Source organism: Rousettus aegyptiacus, unplaced genomic scaffold (assembly GCF_014176215.1).
Source record: "Rousettus aegyptiacus isolate mRouAeg1 unplaced genomic scaffold, mRouAeg1.p scaffold_m13_p_11, whole genome shotgun sequence".
In the NCBI taxonomy this organism is placed as follows: domain Eukaryota; kingdom Metazoa; phylum Chordata; class Mammalia; order Chiroptera; family Pteropodidae; genus Rousettus; species Rousettus aegyptiacus.
In genome coordinates, this window is record NW_023416286.1 from 85,566,684 (window position 1) to 85,590,304 (window position 23,621).

A 23,621-nucleotide genomic window follows, 5' to 3' on the forward strand; every position below is an offset into this window, starting at 1 on the left:
CACACGGTTTAATTTTCTGAATTACCAGATCTTCTTGTCAAAAGTTTTTAAACGAATGAAATAATAGATCATCAATTCCTATTGTGGAGAAACTGGATATATGAAGTCACTTTAATTTAGATTTCTGTTGTTGTGAAAGAGAAAGTTCCTTTATCTTATTTAGCTACTGAGTTATGGTTGATATATACAGAAATACTGGGAAGAAAAATATTAAATGTGGAAAATAAGAGGTAAGGAATAATTTTATTCCACTAATATTTTCCCTTTTTATTATGAATCATGAAAACTAAAATTATACTATAAGCACAATAGTGTCAGCAATAATTTAATTATAATTTACTATAGAATTATAGTAAAAATTTTCTATTTTTCTTCTTAATCTCGAAATGCAAATAATTTTATGTTCACAATAGCTTATAAATTAAGTATTAAGTGGCTGTAAACTCCCATAAGAAAAGTTAAAAAACGATTTTTTTTTTTTTAGAATAACGTTGATATTAACTAAGAGGTAAATTTTGCATCTTTCTTCCATCACAGATTAATGATTGAAAATCAATCAGACCAGAAGGAAGCGGATTATCTCTAATGAAAGCATATTAATTAAAATATATCTTTATAGAAACAATCTTTCTAGGCCCAAAGGTGAAGTTCTGAAAATCTGAGGCATGATGCTAGACCTGGTTCTGTTGTCACAGGGTGTTAAGTGGTGTGCTTAAATTAAATTGGCTGGATATATTATTCCTTTCACAACTATTTTTTGAATATTTGCTCTAGAACACTGCCCTACAAGTTAAGGATACTGTGGTAAAGTCAAGTCTAGTTTGCTTAAACACATCTATTTAAATATTAAAAAGACATTGCCAGTGTATTTTATTTATACTTTATAGCTACATCTTCTTAGTTCTACTAGAAGAAACTGTGTTAAGTACTTGATATAATTCAAGCACTAAATTGAGTACATTACTGCCATGAAAACTGCTCATAGCCTTTAGGTGGGCAGGATCCCATCACCGATTTAAAAGAGAAAAGAGTGGTTTGGAGTAATTAATAATATGGTTATTTTACCCAGTTAATCAGAGGGGGAAAAAAACTTGCAGTTTGAATTCCAAGTTATTTCCATGTGTAATTATGTAAATGCCTCCATTTGCAATAATTAGTATATAGATGAATAAAGGGAATCCTTATATGTTCGTTCTTATTTTCTGATAAGATATGAACAGATTATCAGGATCCCTGCTTGACTTCCTACTTAAACTTCTATGAAGAGCTGAATCTCCCCCAATAGAAGGTAGCAGATTCTAACCTGTCATCTTCTTACCACCTTTACTGTGCCTCTCTTTCTGTTCTAGTGGCTCTAGCTCTGCTCTTTATACTTTTTCTCCTAAGAACATGTCATGAAGGATGGAACTTTCATCATCGAAAGATTGCTAGGCAATCTGTAGAATCTGTTTCCAGGCTACTTTCCTCTCTCATCTGTGAATTAGAACACACCAGTTCAATTTGAATTTCATATAGAGAGTAAATGCTTTAAAAAAATTTATGTATACATACATACATACATACATACATACATACATACATACATACAAGTATATCTCACGCATTATAGTAAAAGAAAATGTTGTATCTGAAATTTAAATTTCACTACGGATACCGTATTTTATCTGAGAATCCTAGTTCTGTGAAATGTATATGCAGAAGCGGAAAAACCTATTGGCTAGGTTGGCAGATGGAGGTCAGCCTATAGGGGGTTTCTGCTTGCTATCAAATCCTTATTGAAATGTGCCCAGTGCCCCTTCTGATGACCTCTGGAGAACTATCCTGGAGTTCCGCATGGCCCCATATGGAAAATCCCTGTTAAACCAGATGCCTTAGACAAACTGATCTTAAGCATGTGTGAAAATTTTACTAACAGTAAAACCAGCAAGAAGACTAAATTGTGAGGTGATTTAACAAAGGTTTGTGGGGAAAGAACTTAAGTATCATGAAGTCAACTGTTTGCATAAGTTCACAAGGATAGGCCCAGGCTGCTGGCTTATATTACAGGATGGAAAATTATCCTACCTGTATCGCTATAACCTAGGTCATAGCCATTGCCTGAGGATGCCAGTTGTGGATCATTAATCAGAAATAATAAGCAGTGGAGTCGTGGCTTTTAGTCAAATATAGTATGCAACAAATAATAAGCAACGCATCTGTGACTGCTGACCAGACACACTGAGCAAGAAAATTTTACTCCTAATAGTGTCATGTAGGGGCTAATTAGTAGAGACACCAGTTACAGTTTCTTTTTTTCCTTCCTAGCAACTATCAAGAAATTCTCATAATAAAAATTACCAAGTCACATATCCTCGCTTATTTCTCAAGTTTGGAAGGAGTTTTAGTTTTCACTAGTGAATAGTAATACAAGTTGAAATATTTATTGCTCTCAGCATCCTGGAATTGTGCCAGAGTTGTACGATACTGAGCAAAGATGAGTAGACAAAGCCTGGTTCTACCTTCTTGGATTGTTACCTAAGAGACAAGGGACTTAGGTCTTTAGAGAGAGACCCACATGCATGCTTCCTCACTTTTACTTTCTTCTTCTTGCCTCTCTGAAAACAGTCCTTTCCCTTTGAGGATCTGCCTATCTGGAGTTCTTGCTACCAGTTCCAAACATCACTTCTCTAAAAAGTTTCAAAACTCCTGTTCATTTCTTTAGGCTAGAAAATTTTACACATTTTACAGTGCATTCTCCTCTGCACAGTTTTTGTAGTTCTAGCTATGTGGAAAGATGAGCTCCATTTCTGAGGATAGTATCAAAGAGCAGTGCCTGGCAGAATAGTATTAATGATCTCTCTAATAGCATCAACAAATGTCTAATTCGCCTCTTTTCTTTGAACATGAATGCTCTTTATACTCTGGTTTCATTTCCAAATAATAGGAGTTTCTGTCAACCAAACACACTATTTTATAATCAGATTTACATGAAACAGACTTTCTGAGAGTTACGAATCCTGTAGATTTTGTTCTAAGCAAGCTGTTTACTACCAGAGAAGGAAAGACCAAGAAGTTGATTAATTTCCTTCAAGGTGTCGCCTCTTTCTATTACTGAGGGCCTGGGGAAATAGAAACATTTTAGCCCTAATCATTTCATTTTGTAGTAATTGAAAAATATTTTACTCTTTTTCACAAGGCAAGTGTGTAATAAATTATTAATTTAAATTATGTATTAACATGGACGGGACACTAGGGTTAGAATAGATAGTGGTAAGTTTGAATAATTTGTTGAGTAGAGGCAAAAACCTGAGGAGACTTGAAATTAAAAATAAAAATCCAAACTGCATAGCCATGATGATACATTCATTTATTGATGCACAAGCTTTATAGTTCTCAGATATTACTCATAAGAGAGAAAGTCATTACAATGTGATTTCGAATTTTGTCTTACATGTTTTATAATAGAGTTATTGCTATAATACTAATACTATACATATTCGTAGTTCATATTAATTATAGAACTACTTTTGCATCAATAAATTGATGCTGAATGTCTATGTGAAATGATATGGATGCTTTGACCATGTGTTCAGAAAAAAAAATAATATCAGATTTATTATAGATTTTGAAATGTCTGTGTTAACTGATCACAGCATTTCATATCCTTGGCTAACAGCTGTCTTTCCCATTAACCTTTAATAAAGAAAGAACGTGTAGATAAGACTCTTTAAGCAGCACCCTATAGGACACAAGGCAGTGCAGGCTAGCAATTAAAAACGTGAATGCCGGTGTTAGACGAGGGTTGAAATCCCTGCTCTGTCATTATTTAGTTGTGTGATCTTCCATTGATAGTTAACTTTTCTAAGCTTCTGTTTCTGCATATGTAAAACAGGAAAAATTATAAGTACACATTAGTTTAATACTACATCATAGGATTACACATAAGAACTAAATAAAACAATATAATAGATGCTTCTATAATAACCCAAAGGCAATAAATACTGACTAAATATTATGTAACTTTACTATTAGAGGTCTAAATTTGCCTGTTACTATTATGTATATGAAAATGATTTTTTATCTTTAACTGTTTTAAGTAGTTTAAAAGTGTATGTTTTAAAGATTTGCTTTTTAAGCCTCAGTCCAGTCATTGTGGGACTAGTTGATTCACTCAAAGCCCAACAACTTGTTTTTTTAAACAATTTCTGTATTCAGATTAGTTTCTTTTGTATCACAAACCCATCACTGTTGATCATGTTTTCCTTAAGTCTATCATAGCGGGACTGTCCCATAAAAATCCCGGTGATCATGTAAAGGTGCTCAATCTCTATTGTCCAATATGCTTACCACTAACTCCATGTAGTTATTCAAATTTAAGTTAATTATATTTAATAAAATTAAAAAAAAAAATAGTTCCTCAGTTACACTAGCCACATTCAAGTCCTCAGAAGTCACATGAAACTACTGCCTACCACTTTGAATGGTACAGTGACAACTGGTCCAGCTGCCTCCAATTTCTCTACAATAAAATCCATTCCACAGAGTCGTTCTAGTTTAATATAATAATGAATAATTTGGGTCACACTATTTCAATTCTTTTGATTAAAAGCATACAATTAAAATATATAATTATATAAAATCTTCACATAGTAGAAAATATCACTTTATAAAAACACAGTCTAAGTTTGAAAAGTTATGGCCTCCATTTTTTTTTATATATTTCTATATATGTACAGAATGCTGCTAGTGTTAAGAATCTTTATGTTTAATTAAAAATGATTTGCATTTAATTCTCTGCATATTCTGTCTTTTCAGTTTCTTCAAATGTTTGAAGAGAGTTTTAATTTTTTTTCTATCGGTCATTTCATCTTCAGATGGTTTCTAGTGTTTGTTAGCAGTTGGTGTAGTTTCCACAGGCTCACTGATGCAGATACTGTCTTTATTAATAGTGGAATGAGCATAGTCACATCGAAGTGAGCTGGAAAATACAAAACGCCTTGGAAAATTTTTTTTACCCTCAGAGTTCCTCCTTGAAAGAATCCTTCGTGTATTCAGAAGACATATTTTGATCAGCAATTAGATGATGATGCTGAGTGGTACATATTTAAGTAAAAATGAGAGTGGCTTTTAAAGGGTTGCTCCTTCTAACTAAAGAGCTAGGATTTGGGTAAACAATATTGAGTTTTGGTATCAGTGTTTAGTAAATAGAAGTTGTGGATACTACTAAAGGAAATTCAAATACGAATGAGAGAAGACATTTGAAAATAGGAGAGTGCTGTGATTATATAGCCAAGAAGGGCAATCATGAAATAATAATAGCAATAACAATAGTAATAAATAAGTTGTGTTTATTTAGTAATAACAATCATAATGAATAAGTTGTATCTCATAAAGTGAATTTTTAATTATCAAGAATTTATATATATTTATATATATATATATATATATATATATATATATTTAACATTGCCCACTCCCTTTCCACCAAAATATCAGTTTTTTATACAATCATCAGCCACTTCTGTAATGCTTATTTGTGTATTTGATTGAGTGGATTTGGGGGGATGAATCTTACAAATATGTTGACCAGACATAACAGGAAAACAAAGACAGTTCGTTAGTTACAGATACCTCACAGTATTTAGTTTACAATCAAACACTGCCTTTGTGAACAGAGCATAGAACTGAATTTATTTGGTAAGTAATTTATATGTATGATGTTGTAGTAAGCATCTTTGGTGCTTAAACATCCAGCTTTACTTCTTTTTGTGGCACATACCGATTTTGTTTGGGACTTTGTTTTCTCTTAGAAAATCTTAAGGCAGAGTGACACTATCTCCAGCTCCAGGGGTTAAATTGATACAGGATAAGGTGAATATACCTTCCCCCACCAGCGGAAACTCAAGTCTTGAACCCAGAAAGGGGAGGGGAGGAAAGAATTCAAGTGCATGCCAGAGTTAGAGACAAAAAGAAAGTTTATAAGAGAAGGAATAACGTTTCATAGACAGAACACAGTCTCCTCTCAGAGACAGAGAATAAGAGAGACAGATCAAAGAAAAGTTTATTAGAGAAGAAATAACACTTCATAGACAGAGCGTGGTCTTCTCTCAAAGACAGAGAATAAGAGAGACTGAAAGAGACCAAGAAAGACCCCAAATATTCAGGGAATTTAGTTTATATGTGATTCTTAGTTTCTATGAACTAACAGTTGAAAGACTTTGTTTCCCTATTTTTCTTTGATGGTATGGGTATGCAGAGTGAAAGGTGTGGATATGCATCATGAAAGATGTGCTAGCAATCTCGGCCTTTGTTCTATAGGTTCCCCGTGGTCCAGCCTAGGGAATGAATGACTGGATTTATTTTGTGCAGGTAACACTTAAAAACTCCGTTTTCCTTTCATAGTATGTGTAAAAAGTTCCTTAGTAATCCCAGTAGGAATCTTCCTTTGTTCTGCAGGTTCCTCTTGGTCTGGCCGGAGGCCTTGAAAGCTCTGAATACAATCTGCTTTAATTTGAGAAGTTTTTGTGCCTCTTCCTTATATCAAAATCATTTATGATTTAAGGTAATTATGATCTAGTTCTACGTGTTTTTGGTTTAGGGTAGGCATTTGAGCTAGTTCTAATCTACTCTGGTCTTTAGAGAAAGGATGCCTCTCCGCTTAGGAGACATTAAATATGTTATTTATTTATTTTTTAATAAAAGAATGCCTAGAACAGCTTGGAGCTATGCCTGAGATCCCTCCAGTCACCTTTACTTGAGAACAGGGTAGGGCAAAACTCAAATGCTGAGGTTAGAGGACAAAGAAAAGAGAGAGAAGAGATAGTGAGTTGAGACCTTGGGAACCACATCAAGCCATTTACCACACCTAGCCTAGAGCCACCTACTTAAACATTTCATTCTAGTTGAGATGATAGCTTTTCTTTTAATTTTTAGCTAGGTTAAGTTGGATTTTCAATTACAGAAGATTTCCCAATGGGTCCCGATCTCAACTATTTAAAGTAACAGGCACCTAAAACTGCTATTATTTCATTTTCTGTATTTCTTTTGTTAAGCCAACACTATGCTGGTGACATAAATTATTTAAATACAAACACATAAAGCACAACATTTAAAACATATTTTAATTAAATCTCAAGAGAAATATAGTGCTAGGTGATGGTAAAGGCATGTACTTCATAGTAAGGAGACTACGTCCCAAACTTAGTTTTACTATTTTAATACATGAGTGGATTTAGTGAGGATTTCTAACTTGTGATAACTTCAAACTCTTCATCTATAAAATGAATGCACAATAATAATAATAGCTAGTTCATAAGTTCATTAAAATGGTTAAAAGATTTTATACCTTAAGTAGTCTAGCACATTGGCATGAAGTTTTGCAATAAGTACATTTTAGATCTTTTCTTTTGTTGGTTTGAGCCTAGTGTACTGAAATTTTTCTAAATTTTGTTCTTTCATTTAGTGAATTTAATCATTTGAATTATTTTCTTTTTATTTTAAAGTTGTATTAGTTTACCTCTTATAATTCTAAACACTTTGTTAAAAATTTGAAAAGAATAGGGTGGAAAGATATTAGAAACATATGAAGACCTTTTATTATTTTTATTATTACGTATTGATCAATTGGCATTCTGTTTTGCCTTCCAACTAATATTTTCCCATATTCCTCCAAGCATATTAGTGAAAGAACTTTATTGAGGCCAAACATATCTTTGCTGAAACCAACACCTATAAAATTTATTTAATTTGGCAGTCTAGCAACTCTATCAAAAAAAATTATTCTTTGTGAGCCGATGCTGGCTCCTAATGATCATTGCTTTTTCTCCCAAATGCTTTTAAAACATCTGTTTAATAATTCTAGATTTTCACTAAGTCTTTTTATGTCAAGACAAGGACTTAGTCTTTATGTAACAAGGGTCTTTTTATAGTTATTTTTATTTATGGCAAACTAAGTAGAAATGCATAAATCATAGTACTCAATAAATATTTGATAACAATAAAAACTAATGAAAGTAATTTAAATATTTCGAGTAGGTGAGTTAAATAATTAAGCATTCATTTACAAATAAAATATTATTTTGAAATCAGGGGAAATGCAAGGTAAAAAGGGATGAGGCTATATTCACAGAGATGTACTAAGAATCCATTGAGAATGTTTAGATAAAAAAAAACCTGAATTAAATGATAATGGAGTCTAAAGAGAAAATAAGATGGATAGAAAGGTAGGTAGGTAGGTAGATGGATGGATGGATGGATGGATGGATGGGTGGGTGGGTGGGTGGGTGGATGGATGGATGGATGGATAGATAGTAGATAGATAGATAGATAGATAGATAGATAGATAGATGGATGGATGATAGCTAGCTAGACAGACAGAGATGTGTGTATGCATATGCACATGTGTTTCTATATCCACGTGACTGATTAGCTCAGAGAAATGCAGAGGTCCACAGTGACATCCAAGTTTGGGCTTAGCTGTTTCTATTTTTTAGGGTATTCAAATTTATAAAGTCCCTTAAATGACTAATGATATAAGTAAATAGAAGGTTATTCCTTTCTCATAAAATGGAATTGTGTGAGGCAGCTCTCTTCAACACAGTCATTCAGGTCCCTAAGCGCACAGATATTTTTATCTTATTTTCAATTTATAGCAATCAAGTTTGCCTCAAGATTCCATCCAGCTGAAAGATAATTAAGATGAAGGATTGTGAATGGGAAATGTATTGGACTATTTGTGTAAATAGAACATATTTCCTCTCATATTACTTCCATTGGAACTCAGTCCTAAGGCCACTCCTAAGATCAAGGGTGACTGAAATACTTATTTGAACTATGTTCCAATAATGAGGAGAGGAATATGAAATTAGGCTAGTCTCTGTCATTAATATGACTGTAAGAACAGAAAAAGGTTTTACCTAAGAAGGTGTTATGGGGCTATGAGTTCATTTTGGAGCAAAAACTTGAGATACTACTTAAACATCTGCATATACCCATTAAGGGAGCAGAAGTAGAATGCTCAAGTTCAAGTGAGAGAGGTTTGATTGGAGTTGCAGATTTAGAAATCATTGATTTATATTGGTGCTTGAAGTTATGTATAAGAAGAGCTCTTCTAATAAGAATATAAACTGAAATTAGTCAAGATGAAAAGAGAAAAACAAAGAAGAAAAAGCCAGTAGTTAGAGTAAAAAAAAAACTAAACCTGTATAGTCAGAAAAGAACCCTAAGAAGGAAAGGAAAATCCTGGAAAATCGCATCATAGTAGCCAAGAAACATAGACAATAGGCAGTAGTCCTGAAAATGAGAACGAGCTTCAATCTCAAGTACCATAGAGAGATCAGATTGGCATCAAAATGATGAGATGAGACATGTACTCACTTTAACAAATCAGTTCCAATGGTATCATGAAAGAAGAGTCAGATTAAAAGTTTAGTTATTAGACAAAGATGATAGATTGCAGTCACAAGGAGGAGAGAAGGGAAAACACTTTTGTATTTGATGTTGTATTTAAAAACAAAGCATCTTGAGTAATTTATTCATTGGAAAAAAAATGGAATTATTAGGGGTGAAGATAATTTGGACATGGATCCCAGGGTACAGAATTTTAGGGATGAGTAGAAGGATTTTCCTTATACAAGAAGATAGGCCTCTCTTTCTTTAAATAGTAGGAATGATTAATACTCTGAGATGTAACTCGTTGAATTTTTAAACTTGGATTGATTTAAAATCGCTTGAATTATATTTTAAAAGTAGCTAGAATTAGATTTTATAGGTATACCAGTTATCTGTGTCATTCGTTCTTTTTGTCAATAATCTCAGTCAATAGTTATGTATTGAATGCTTACATGTTAATAATGAGGTAAGCTTTTTCAAAAAGGGCAATAAGAAATAAAAATTACATAATATTTCACTTAACAGTATATAGAGTAAGTTCTGAGAGATATATATTAAACAGTGGTGTAGAGATCAAGTTATAGGAATGTTGATATTAATGTGGGTTTGATTATTATATTTCCCTTAATACTTTTATTACTTTTAACAAAGTATATATTTATAATGCTTCCATTGGATTCAGGTTATTGAATTTTTCAGCCACCCCATATAGCGTCTGCTCTTATATTTATCCAGTTCATTCAAATCCAATTATACTCACAGTAGTAAAGATAGAAAAGTAGCTAATTGTTGAATGTGAAACATAGATGTTCCCACTTTTTATAGTTACCTGAGATAAGCAACATAATGAGCTTGATTCTTTCCACTCCAGGGTGCATGGATTTAAACTTGAAGAGAAGAAAGAATTTTTAGAATCATAATAGACTTGATATCTTTATATCATCTCATTTAGCCATATTTCCCCAAAGTTTGGGAGTTTAGTAAAAGAGTTTGAAGTTAAAAAAAAAAAGAAAAGAAAAAGAAAAAGAAAAAAGCAGCTTCAGTCTGTTTTTTCGTATTAAGAAACAGAGGCAGGATGGCTTCTCGGGCAGAGAAGGACTTTGAAAGTGGTACTTTCTCTCTGCCCCCCTGGACTGAGAAGAGAATTGGGCTCCTTCAGGAGCCAATATCAAAATCTATTTTCTAAAACTAAAATAATGGTAAATCTTCATTAACCTGCATATCCTCAAAATAGCATGGCAAAGGACTTGTCCTTGTAGGTAGGAAATACCTCCAAGACAGGAAGGAGGATTTAACTTTCCCCAAATTGTGTTAAAAACAAACAAAAACAGAACATAATGCTTCTAAGGACCAAATTTCCAGCTGAGAGTTATGATTGCTAAAAGAGCCTAGAGTCCTAGTCTCCTGGTAAATTTACTGCCCAAGTAAATTTTGATTTTGGGATTGATAGATTTCTAATACAGTAATCATGAAAATAATCCAAAACTTCACTTTTAATTTCACCGAATCAGGCGATACTTTAGTTTACAGCTCTGAATGAGAATTTAATGACAGGTAAACCGATATAAAAATGCAGCCCAGGCAAAGGCAGCAGAGCCCTTCCCTGTGAAAGAACCCAATAGCCATGGGAACACAATACTAAATTTAATTATGCTGAAGTGATTCTAAACCTCTACCCAAAATTTTAGATTGCAGTTTTAATAATTCACAAAAATATTAAGTTCTGATTATTTTGAGAAACAAAATTTCACCAAAACCTAGTTCAATTTTACACAATATCAATATTTTAACTTACTGTTAAATATTAAATTTTCTTTTTACAAATAAAACAACCTGTGAACAAACTGCAAAGCCTTTAATATGCATTCATCAGTTATGACTGATAGTAAAATAAAAAAATCTAAAATGTACAAGCAGACCTATGCATATGGTATTATCATATGCTTATTTCATTTATAACCCACTAATTTATATTCATAGTTAAAATATAACATGTAAAAATATTTACTTATATGGTTATATATTTATGGGATGAAATGAAAACAAATTTGCTGTGTCTGCCACAATACTTTCATTAATGATTTTAGAACACATTACAATGAAAAATCTCATGTAAAACATATAACATGAAGAATAAAACTTTTTACTCCAATGATTACTTTCATACAAAAGGAGTACTTTAGAAGTAAGAGGAAAGTGATAGAAATATTATTTTACTTATCAACAGTCAATATTAATATTTCAAGGAAATAAAACTTTAAAAATGAATGTGAAAATTGGGACAATTTGAAAGGGAAGATAATTTTTCTTCTTGGTTACTAAGATCAGTGTGTCAAGATAGTCACTAAATAGATACATAAAAATATATAAATGTATATATAAATGTATGTATAATATATATATTTCTATATTTCATATAGAAATATATTTAATATGTAAATGTATGTCTATATCTACATATACAGATACACACAAACACACATATGTATATCTCATAACTCTTTTACAGTTTCCATGATATTTTTCCCTTCTACCAGGCTGTAATAATATCTATATTCCTTCAAGCTTCTGTTTCATTTCCCTTTAACCCTCATTCTCTCTTCTACTTCCTCAAAACTTTCCCCACCCCCTGCACTCCCTGCTAAAAACTGAGTTTTTTGATGGGTTAGTGTTATTTTGGACTATCTTACAGAATCAGAAAATCCTCTACAAATATAACTCCTCATTCATAACTGAGATGTAAAATGACACTTTTTATGGCTGTGGGAAGTGAGTACCAGACAACAAAATTTAAGAATTATCACATGATAAAAGGCTCCATAAGGAAGTTGTGAAGAGGAGTAAATGGCCAACATAGAACATGAGACAGGACCGGATTGGAGAAAATGTGCTAAGATGGCGAGGCTTTAAGGCAGTTGCGGTTTGCAAGGTGTTCTGAGGGGGAAAAAAATGGAATAAATTTAAGGGGCTTTTAAATTGTATCCAAAAAAAGAGAGAAGGGGTAGATATGCTTCCTGGAGCTAATGATTGAATGTTGATAAGTGACAAAGAGAAGGTAAAACCACTCAGCTCTATTTTACTTGTCTTCTCTGTCATCGTGAGTGATCTAGGAACTAAAAGGATAAAATGAATGTTGTTGAGAGGGATTTAAGTTCAAAGTGGGTGAAAAGATTCTAATAGTCTCTGAATGAGTTCAGCTCTTCTAGCTCTGCTAAACTATATCCCAAAACAATGAAGGAGTTTGCCCATGAGACAGACCACTGCAATTGATATCTGGTATTTTAAAGAGCCAAAAAAGAGCTAAAATATTACTGAATAATAATTATTATTATCATTAGCATCATCATCATTATTATTTATAAAATAAGGGGAGAAGAGGAAGAGAAATAGACTGTTTTATAATTAGTGAGTTTAGTGTTGATCTCACCAAATCCTGAACCAAGTTTTAAAGAATGGCTAATGAAAAGTAACAACTATTTAAAACCAGCATGGTGTCACTGTGAATAAAATATGGAAAAATGAGTTTTGTGATCTCTTTCAGGGCAATGAATGAGTCTTAATTGGGTATACGTGGCAAAAATAAGGTGGTTTTCTTCTTAAATTTCTACCATCTAGTTAGATCAAAGATCAGGACAAATTTATAAATACAGTGTACTTAAATTTCAGGTAAGTTTCTTTTTTCCCCCATAAATTTTCATGATATTCTGTAACAAAGAATGAAACAAACTGTGGTATGATGTGGGAAGTTAATTACTCGAGTTAACAGATAGTAAAAAGGGATTTGGAGAAGGCTACACCTAGCCATGTTGGAGTATGGAGTCTGGAGAAGCAGAGACTAAGGAACCCACAGCATGGCCATCGTAGCCATTTGAGAGTGAGCACTCAGACTCAGAGCTGGTGGAAAGAGGGCAAGCTCAGCATAGCGAGAATAAGGTTGGTCTGAAGCTTGTCTTGAAGATCCCAGATCTGATGTCTTTTTGTTTGTTTTTAGTGTAATTCTCATATGTCTTTGATGAGGTAGAGAAGTGTCTTAAAGGTCTATGTTTCTAAGGACCCATGATTTCAAAGAAAATCCAGACAGGCAATATGCCATGGTGTCAAAGAGACTGTGGCAACCTGTCACAATATAAGAAACTGTCAACACAGTCTCAGTCAGTGAGGCTTCCGGAATCAGTATTAGGGATTACAAATAATGATAATTTGGGGGGATTCAGAAAGCGGCAACATTTCATTTAATCTCCCTAGGACTATAGCTATTTGGTTGGAAACATCGGCATCTATTATGGAAAGGGATAATGGCAAGAACCAAGAGGACTTTACTGCAATTAAATAAATAGTAGTAATAGAAAAAAGTGGAAGTCGAAGAAGTAGGAGTGGCAGCAGCTTAACAGTATCACTAAAACAGGAACCTGGAGTTCTAGTCAGGACTTTGGGCTCCGAGAAGAAAGAATGTTTAGAATACTAATCAAAGTAACTGCTAATGAGATGATTCAGGCCAGAAAGCTGGTCATTTGGACTGGACCAATATAAAGAAAGAGTGAAATAGAATTTATTAGTGTATTAATTTGAGGTCATCCAAAAACCTAGCTCTCATCCTTATGTGCTAGCTCTGAAGATAGGAGATTGTATTATGGACCAAGCAGCTAAGAATTTGATTGTGCTCTCTTGGCTTGTAAATTCACTTAATTTTACAGTCAGTTAGATGAGAAGGAATCAGGAAGAGACATAGTTAGTATATTGTTTCTATTATTTTGTTTCAGAAACTTGGGAGGCCTTGAAACAACAGGTGAAGAGTATCAATAATTCTAATTGCAATGAATCTTGGAAGGCTCGGGCAGGTGTAGAAAGAATGGCTTCCAGCTCTACCACTTAAACTGTGTGGCTTAAAGCAAGGTGACATTATTTTCAGTAGCACATCCTGATGTGTGAAAACCAGAATAACAGTACTTATTTGACTTTAATTATATAATAAGGTCATACGTGTTAAAGCATTTACCACAGAATATCATTCCTTCAGATGGCAAGCTACACACAGCACAAAGGCCACATGCATTTTTTTCAGTGTTACAGTGATAAATAGCAAAAAAAAAAAAAAATTGTCAAATTAAGGAGCTCTCTTCCAATTTCTAAACATTTACAAGAAATTAGAGAATGTGTATTTGAATGTACAGATGACATATTTGGCCAACACACTAAGGTTTTGGAGAGGCAGCATTGTATGGCAGGAAGAATATGGTCTCTGAAGCTAAGCAAACAAACAGAAAATTAGGTGCTATTCTTTGGCTCCACTGTGAACTAGTCCTGTGACCTTGGGAAGTTTACTAAAATACTTGGAGCTTCTATTTTCTATTCTTTTGGTAGTGAATTGTTCTGTGGACCAATAATTTAATTATGTAATTTTAAAAGTTATTTTCAAAACTGAGATTCTTGGTTCCTAATTTTGCATTTTTCCTAGTTTGACAAAAATTAGAAACTATTAATTTTAATAAAATACAGTAATTCTAAAAGTAAGCGATTTTATTTTCAGTGATAGGACATAGATCATAAATATATGAAACTACATATATTATTAGCTAGATACATGTTTATGAATATTTATCAGGCAAGTCAAAAATTGCCTGAAAGATAGAACCTTAGTACATCCCTTGAGTCTGTTTCCTTTTTTTGATATATTTAAGAACTTTTAAAGACATTCAGATATAAACTATATAGGCTATTATAACTAAGAATTTCAGAGAAAAAATGCAGTATAAACTTTCTTATGAAAATAAACTGGAAATCTGATTCTGATTCATAGCAATCCTGATAAATTAAATACTTCTAGATTCTACTTGCTGTGAAGTTGCTTAGTTGTTTTGAGGGTTTTTCTCTGTGTTGTATCAGCATGACCCTATCTTATCTTGAAGACTGATGTCAATTTCTCCATTGATTTACAACACTTATTTCTGGCAAGAGAAGAGTCTATGTTTATATAAAATTAAATGTATCACATCAAAGTCATTGAAAAAACTGAGAAAATTCTTATCATTGAAGAGCACACAATTTTCTTAATATGGTAAATCTAAAATATTGAATGGAAAACATTTTACTTGCAAGTTGGTTTTGTTAAGTATGTACATAGACAATATTAAATAATAATAAAAATGGAAACATTAAAATTACATTAACGACATGGCTTAAGCTGACAAAGCTAGCTAATTTTAAGCTGACATGGAAATCAATCATTTATAGCAGTTCCTAACCATGAGGAACTCCCTTTGAAATCATGGTGACATTCCTACTTTGTGCACTGTAAATTCGAGACATTCAGCAAGTCCAGGCAGTGCTGAGAATCTACAGAGAGGGCAGGTGTTTTATGTATCTGGCCACAGGTATATTAATTGAAGGATGATGTTTTGTTATGAATTCAGAATTCCTCAAGCATCGTCACTATTACATGGCATTGTTGACATTTGTATTAGAGAGAAATCTGTGTTTAAAAGTGAAATCCTGTATGTGCTTCTTGCCTTCAATCTCTGTCTTCCAGTTTGTCCCAGCTGCCACTGTGAGCCCCATATCACTTCCTGCTTCAGCCATTTTAAGGGTCCCAGTACAGTCAAAGTTGCAGTTACTCTTCGTAAAATTGTTTTAAACAATTTTGAACATCCGATCACAAAAATAGTAATAATAATTATGAATAATGACTGTGGAAAGATAAATTTGCCCCTAAATAATTATTAATTTTGGTAGACAAAATTATTATTGACATCAATAGCTAACTTTTATTGAGCGAGTGGTTTGTGCAAACAATGTGGTTGAGTGGTTTACCATTTTTCATCGTATGAGATTCCGTGTCAAATTAATACCATTATAACTCACCTAGAAATTTTCTTTTAATGCAACTTTTTAAACATATGTATGGCTAATTAATTAGGTATATGGCAAGAGCTTTTTATAGTTTAAAAGATTTACTAGATACATATGAGTTTACAACCTAATTGTTAAGAAAAGCTGATAATAAACAGTACCTATATTAAAATGTAGTTGATGAGATTTCTTTATAAAATGGAAATAAACAACTGATTATGTTTATGTCTAAGAACTTGGAGACATAAACCTGAGATGTGACTGCTAGGCTGACAATATGCAGTGGTATCTACGTAAGCTGGTTCCTACTTGAATCAAGTAGTTTGGTTGGGAGAAACTTGATGTATCTCTACTGCCTTTGAAGACCTGGGTTAAACAAAAAAACAAAAAACAAAAAACTGAAATTCTTAGAAACAGGTACTGAGTAGTCATATCTTCAGCTGATCATTTTATTTATATTTAAGAATACCGGTTTTTCAGCTCTCTGGTTTTTGATGATGAAGTAGTGATCTCCTGGCAGGAGATATTTGGGACGCATGAAGACTGGAGAAATAGATGCATTGTCAGACTTGCCAATGGAATCAAAATTATTTAAATTGATATATATGTGGAAAGAGGAAAAATATTCTTATGCTCTTCTGGCATGTCGCACATGCAAACATATACATAGTTATACATGTACATGCATAGAGAAATATCATATTGAAGGAGTAACCTCTAGTTCTTAGGAGTAAGTAAGAGATAAGAGAACTTCAAATTATATCATGACTTAACATATCTACATAGCATTCTGACATTCATATAACAAATTAAGGAAGCTTGAGATTTTAGCACAGTATGCTTTCATAGATATTAACAAGACTGGTAGAGCAGAACAATGTGAAAAGAGGAATGGACATTGTTATGGATTCAGTGTTTAATGTCCCCCTAAAGTTCATACATTGAGGGCCTAACCCCCAACATGATGATATTTGGAGATGCAGCCTTTTCGAGGAAATGAGGTGTAGATAATGTCAGGAGTATAGGCCCCTCATGGTGGGATCAGCTCCTTTATAAGAAGAAACACCAGAGGGCTTGCTCCCTCTTCACCATGTGAGGATACGGTGAGAAGTCGGCTGTCTGCAGTGCAGGAAGACAGCTCTCACCTGAGCCCGATCACACTGGCACCTGGACCTCAGACTTTCAACCTTCAGAGCTATAAGAAAATACATTTCTGTCGTTTAGGTCACCAGTCTATGGTATTTTCTTCTGGCAGCCTGAGATAACTACTGCCTTATTCAAAAGAAAGAAACAAGAGAAGATGAACGTACAAGGACACATAATTTTATTACTTATTTTATATACATTAGAGAAGAAGAAAAGGGTTGTATGGAAGGCAAAGTCACGTAAATTCCAAACTGGGCAGGTCATGGTGGGCAGTCACACCCCAGGCACATAACTTTTAGTAAAAGCTTTTGTCTTTGCCTTTAAGCCAGGCCTGTCCATTGTTCTTGGGCATCTAAGTTAGCACACCTTTGGAATGCAGAAGGAAGGCACATAAATGTTAACTGTTCTGTACTCTAATCCCCACTTTGCTTTCTCCCACCTCCATGTAATGTTTCTTGTGATCCTTTCTTAATTTCAAATGCATAAAAGAAGCTGCAAAACTGTTATTCTCCAGAGCATTTAAGATCTTGTTCTCTGGCATATGTTGTCAGTTTGGCTCAGATAAACTCATAAAAATTCTCTACAGGTTTGGACATTTCTTACATTGACAGCACACTCTATGAAGCAAAGTAGAGAATCTATGAGTAAAGGCAAAAATAAGGAGAATAAACAGAATTAATATCATTGTGGGTTAATACCCTGCCGAAATCTGGCTGTTAGGAAAGACTACATAAATACAAAATAAATGTTTTGAAAGAATAATTCTGATATATATTCTAATTAAATAAAGATTGTGGATAAAAATTCATGAGAGATTTCCAAATTAACACAAAGCCATCTGTATGGAAATAATGGAGGACTTAAACTCTGAACATCTGTTAGAAATCTAATTCTGCTGAAAGGATGGCATCTAATAAATTTGTTATTTACCTTGTTGACAATTTCATCTTACATGAAAAAGCAAATGGGCAATTCCTGGATTTCATTCAGCCCAGGGAAGAAACTTGGCTGGAGATGTGAGTGTGATGGAAACCTTTCAATTAAAGTGGCTGTGCCTACTTAGAATTTAGAATGGTGAAGAACAGAATTGCTCAGGAGATTCAAAGACATACTCCTGACTTCAGGAAAGCTTAAAAAGGTAAATATGAACCCATGATTGGCCTCATCTGTAACTCTAAAGCGTACATGTGTCGAGAGTGTTGAAAGACTCTGAAATAAATCCTGATGATATATTTCTGCATAACAGTAATGCAGAAGAAAAAAATGGAAGACAGTGAATGGATCCTCTATGACTGTTTGGGGGACTGTGCAATACGCTCAAATCTGCAAGCATTTTCCAAGGATGAAAGAAAGGTCACAAAACTCACCAAAAGGCAAAAGGAAATCAGAAATTTTAAGAATAGAATTAGAGTACTTAAATCCAGAAATAAGTTGAGTTAATGAGAAAAGTGCAAGAATTAGAGAAGAAGTTAATGAGGTAGTTGTTAATATTTAGAGAAAGGTATGATATTCATAGATGACAGAAATGAAGGCTAAATGCTTAATTCCCAAATACTTCTGCCTTACTCTGTAAAAAAAAAATGGTTTTACCAACTCTCTCCTAATAATCTCATTCACACACCACTAATTTGAGATAAAAGTTAGTTGTCTTAGATTCAATTTGCATAAGTTAGAAGCAAACACTGCAATGAGTACTCACATGTAAAAATTATTTTTTAAAGAATGTTCCCAATGGAGAAGGAAGGGAATAGAAAACGGGTATAGAAAAGGGAGTTTCTAGTTTTGGGGGGCTGCTTTAACAATGTGCCACAAACTGGCTGGCTTAAACCATAGAAATGTATTGTCTTAGAGTTTTGGAGAGCAGACATGTGAGAACAAGGTGTTGGCAGGGTTGGTTCCCTCTGAGAACAGTGAGGAAGTGTCTCTACCATGGCATTCATCCTAGCTTCTGGTGGTTTGCTGGCAATCTTTGACTTTCCTTGGCTTGTGTTACCTCTTCTTTGCCTTCACCTTCAAATGGCATCGTGTGTACGTGTGCGTGTGCGTGTGTGTGTGTGTGTGTGTGTGTACAAATTCCTTCTTTTTATAAGGACACCAATCATATTGGATTAAAGCCCATACTTACAACCTCATTCTAACTTACTTACCTCTAATAAAGAACCTATTTCAAAATAAGGCCATATTGCGAGGTAATGGGGAGCAGGACTTCAACTTTTTTTTTTTTTTGGAGGAAAAAGTTAAACACATAACAGATTAGGAGGTCAAGCAAGGATGTAATGTTGATAAAATCAGAAATAGTATTATTAAAAAACAAAATTCCTCCAAGTAAATCTGAAGCTCCCATTGGCTTGAATTAAGCTGTTCATGAATCTGGCAGCCTCCCATCTAGCAGCTAGAAGGGGGCTCTGAGTAGCTGTATGCAGTGGAAGGCTTTTATAGGCAGAAAGAGGGTGAAACTAAGAAATTAAAAGAGCGATTTTTTTCAGGCAAGGTCCTCTCCCTTAGGGGAAAGCAGGTGGTCTTATCGGGAAGGCTTTTATAGGAAGCTGGATGGGGCAAGTGAGCTATTAGGAAAAGAAAATAAAGGATTGTTTTAGGGCCAGGACACCTTTTCTTTTGGGGTAAGAAAACAGAAAGAGTTTTTATCATGCAAAGAGGGTTTAGGGTATCATATTACTTTGCTGATGGTTTGGTCAGAAAATTCTAGACTGGGTGATTATGTTTCTGTGAGAGGCTAAAACTGCAATTAGATCAGATATTAAATCTAGGTTTGGTATTATGAGGCCTTCGGTAGGAGTAAAGTCATTTTGGGTTTGTGGTTTTCTGTTTAACATATTTTTGTACTTATCTACATTAGTCTATACAGAGTACAGTCTACCACTGTTACAGACTTTAGAAATAAATATAGCTCTTTAACCATGAGATTTACTCATAGAAGTAAATTAATTAAAATAATAGTGAAAGGGTGCAATTCTGCAGTTCTGGGATATTGATATAGAATGGCAAGAATCACCCCCATTATTTCCATGTGCATTTTAGTGTTTGATAAAACCTATTTATAAGATAAATTAAATTCATGTATTTTAAATAATATAACCTGGTAATGTTATCTTGAAGGTATAATAAAGCATAGCAGTTTAAGTATGTCATTCTTCACGCTCAAAAGTGTCTTTTTAACAATTGGTACTGGAACAACTAGACATTCACATACCGCCCCCCCCCCAAAAAAAAAAAAACAACAACAAAGAAAAACACCTAGATACACAATTTCACCCTTAGCAAAGATTAACTCAAAATTGAGCCAAATATATAACACAAAAATATTCAACTCCTAGAAGAAAATGTAGGTGAAAACCAAGAAGAGACCTTGGGTATAGTGATAACTTTTTAGATAAAACACTAAAGGCACAATCCATGAAAGAAATAATAAGACGAACTTCAACACGGTTTAAAAATTTCATCCCTATGAAAGACAATGTCAAGAGAATGAGAAGGCAAGCTATAGACTCAGAGTAAATATTTACAAAAGTCATATATGATAAAGGACTGTTAGTAAAAATATATAAAAAATCTAAAACTAAATAAATCTTAAAACCAAATGATAAGAAAACAAAGGACTTAATTATAAAGTGGGCCAAAGACATTGACAGCTCACCAAAGAAGATATGCCGATGGCAAATAAGCATATAAAAAGATGCTCCACATCAGCTGTCATCAGGGAAATGTAAATTAAAACAACAGCGAGATACCACTACACACCTGTTAGAATGGTCAAAATCCAGAACACCGACAACACCAAATGCTGATGAGGATGTGGAGCCACAGGAACTCTCATCCACTGCAGGTGGAAGCGTAAAATGGTAAAGCAACTTTGGGAAAACAGTTTGGCTGTTTCTTACAAAACAAAATACACTCTTATCACACCACCCGGCAATCGTGCTCTTTGGTATTTACCCAAAGGAGTTGAAAACTTATGTTCACAAAAAATCTTTACCTGGATATTTTTAGCAGCTTTATTCATAATTGCCAAAAACTTGGAAACAACCGAAATATATGTGAATAGCTAAATTGTGGTCCATACAGACCATGGGATTTATTCAGTTTTAAAAGAAAGGAGCTATCTAGAAATGAAAAGGCACTGAAGAGACTTAAAAGCGTATTTACTAGTAAGTGAAAGAAGCCGATCTGAAAAGGCTACAGTCTATATAATTATAACTATGTGACATTCTGAAAAAGGAAAAACTATAGAGACAGTAAAAAAGATAAGTAGTTGCCAGGGGTAGGGGTAGGATGAGCTAAAAATGAGTTTAGCTCAGGATTTTTAGGGCAGTAAAAATTCTCCATGACACTATAATGGTAGATATATGTCATTAAATATTTATGCAAACCTATAGAATGTACAATATCAATCTATAAACTCTAGTGTAAAGTATGAACTTTGTCTGACGATCATGTGTCAATGCATCTTCATCAATTGTAACAAATGTACCATTATGGTGGGGGATATTGGTTATGGGGGAGACTCTGTATGTGTGAGGGCAAGGTGATATATGGGAAATCTCTGTGCCTTTTTTTCAATTTAGCTGTGAACCTAAAATCACTCTCAAAAAATAAAATCTTAATAAGCAAGCACACTACACAAATTTTAGACTTTAGGAACTACGTGGCATAAAGATACAACAGCTATTTTTGAAATTTGCTATATAATGAATATTTCTGTTGTTTGTTACTAGCAAGAACAACTGCATATTAGTATATTCTTCCCTGTATAAGAAGGACAAGGCTGAATATATATCTTATTATAACTACCTTTTTGACTTTAGTAGTTTGTGAAATTTCAGTGATCTGTACTGAGATCTGCTAAGAGTGGAAGCTAAAAAGAGCATAAGGAATTAGTTTTAAAAATTGGATTATTCACACTGAGTTCCACGGGGACCATCTTTAGTGTCCTAGCACATGGCTCTCCACAATTCTACTGTGAATGTCTGACTTTTCTAGTCACATCAGTCCCTAGCTTTTGAAGTCTTCCGTGTCTTACACTATTTGTTCTCTTAACATGCCTTTAATCTCCTCTGTTTCATCTTCCACAATAACAACCATGGTGTTTTAGTTGCATAGATCTTCTACCTTTGAAATTATCTCGAATGACTTTCCACCTATTATGTCCCTTCCCCCACACCCTGCTTCTCTTCAATATGTTAAGCCAATTGTAATGGATACTGTAATATTTCACTCAGACCCCTTTTCAAAGCCTGTACATACACTCATATTCCAACTCCTGGGAATAGTAACTGCTGATAGCTCAACAGCTCTGCCCCTCATTAAGAATTGCCCTGGGCAAGAGGGTACCAAGAGCTCCTCACAGCCAATGACAGGTTGATGCAGAGAAACAATGATCCAGCTTCCATGCCTCAGATTGATAAAGCAATAAAAATTATCCCAGATCCAAGGCTCAAATAATAACAACTAAGTTTTCATCTGCAGCTGCGTTGGAAGTCATCCTCTGCTGCCCAGTGCAGCAATCCTTATTTCCTTGCAGTTTATCTCGCAAAATCACTCCTCAGTGAATCTTCTTCATTTAATTTGGTCATTGTTCATACCTAGGAATATTCATGCTTTCGTGAAATTTCAGTAACGAGTGATCGACAAATGGCATCAGCTCACTGCCATTTTTAAAACAGTACTTTTAAATGTTGAATTATGTATCTGAGCTTCTTTTTAAAAAAGTGATGGGATTACTTTAAAAAAAAAATAGGCATGCATGTTATTGTAGACTATATACCTGAGTGGGTCCATAAATAAGACAGTGGTGATTGAGTTAAACAGAAAACACATTTTATTTTAGAGTTCTGAGTAGTGAAATATGTTCTAATTTCTCATTTTCTCCGTGATCTCAGTAGTTAAAAAATACATGTCTAGAAACAGTACAACATTCAAAAGAGAGTGTGAAAAGGTGATCGACATGTGCAGTAAACCCACAGATAGGAGTATTAGATGCTCAAAAGCACTGTTATTTATAACACAGTCCAGAGGTTTTTGGTGCATCATTGATGTATATTCAGATGATTGAGAGTTAAGACTACCAAAGGTGTAATTGTGACACTTACAAGCCAAAGAGTGCTGAATTCCTCTTCAAGATGATTTAGCTATGAATAAACTATATAAAATACTAGCATACTTGTTACAAAGGCATTTTAGTTGTAATTAGTGTCATTAAATTTGAAATGTTACCAAATCCTGCATGACAGCTACTGGGGAGT